The sequence below is a fragment of the Schistocerca serialis genome, chromosome 6, assembly GCF_023864345.2.
Source record: "Schistocerca serialis cubense isolate TAMUIC-IGC-003099 chromosome 6, iqSchSeri2.2, whole genome shotgun sequence".
Taxonomy (NCBI): domain Eukaryota; kingdom Metazoa; phylum Arthropoda; class Insecta; order Orthoptera; family Acrididae; genus Schistocerca; species Schistocerca serialis.
The window spans coordinates 496,579,030-496,580,382 of record NC_064643.1 but is presented as its reverse complement, the minus strand read 5'-3'; positions in this window follow the sequence as shown (position 1 = coordinate 496,580,382).

The following is a 1,353-nucleotide window of genomic DNA, read 5'->3' as shown; positions in this document are numbered from 1 at the left end:
TTGTTCATACTCTTCTGTGTCAGTGAAGGCTACAGGTCTTGTGTCATTCAGATCATCATCCACCTTTGTAGATAAGTTAGTGAACTGATCCGAAAGTTCGGCTGCTTTCTCCGATAGTGAACTTATTTCCTCAGTGTTTTTTTCTGAACCAAGTTTCAGAGGGTCCATTTGTGTTGAAATCGTATCTACTGTGTCCTTTAAGTTTTCCTGAGTTTTTGCAAGCATCGTAACCGAATCGGTAGATGCAACTGAGTCAATTTTAGCTTGCAAGGTGTCGTGATTTTCATGAACAATAGTTTGCAGCTCCTTTATGGCTGCTTCGTGATTCTGTAATGCATTTTCATGACGCGAAAAAATAGGTTGTAAATGCTCACAAATTTGTGCTTTTACGTCATTACAGACTGTTTGACATTTCGATTCAATTTTAAGTAACTCAGCAGTTAAACCTTCACGTGTTTGTTCAAGCATGGTGTCTAACTTTTGAAGCTGTTGCTGTGACTGTTTTTGATTTTGTTCCATTGCGTTTAACTTTTGAAGATTTTGTCCCATTTGTTTCTGATTTTGTTCAAGCGTTGTGTCTAACTTTTGTAGCCTTTGTCCCATTTGTTGCATTAACTGTAATAACAATGCACTGGTGTCTGAAACATGTTCCTCAGTGCTATTCGGCAGTGCATTTGAACCGGCAATATTAGTATTTTGAAAAGCAGAAAATGTGTCTTGACTTATTTGAGAAAACGGTGAGGACGCAAAACCTGAATCTACAGTATTTGCAAGATTGTGTCCTGTCATTTCGGATTCCTGAGGCGAGCTGTTGCCGATCGATCGATCGATAATGCTTCCGTGTTCACTGATTGTTTCACTGTCTACACCATTATTTGCAGCCCGCTCCGTTTCCCTATGCACAATTACCAAATTACTACTTTGAACATTAGTTAATTCATTACTCGACGGCGCTAACACACTGCTTTCGTCTGCACTGTCACTTCTCAGTTTACTTTGGAGCCTAGTATTACGTTTATCACACGCCATTATTGTCGCAATAGTTCACACGATAACACAGAAAAGCACAATTTGAAGAGCAAAATAAAAAACACATTAACATACCACTGAAAATAATATCTCGTTAATTGCTAGTGCAGCGGCGAAATACTTGGTGCAAATCTAGATGCATGCCACAACTGTTTTACTGTACAACAATGACAACTACAAAGGAAATTCTCTCTATAATTACGCGCTAGCAATAAACAATAGCTACGCTAACTACACAAACTACAAGAAAAAGCGGAGGATTCCAGTGAGGTATCCCCAGCTAAGGGTCGACATATGAAACATCCGCTTAGAAAAATTAGTGAA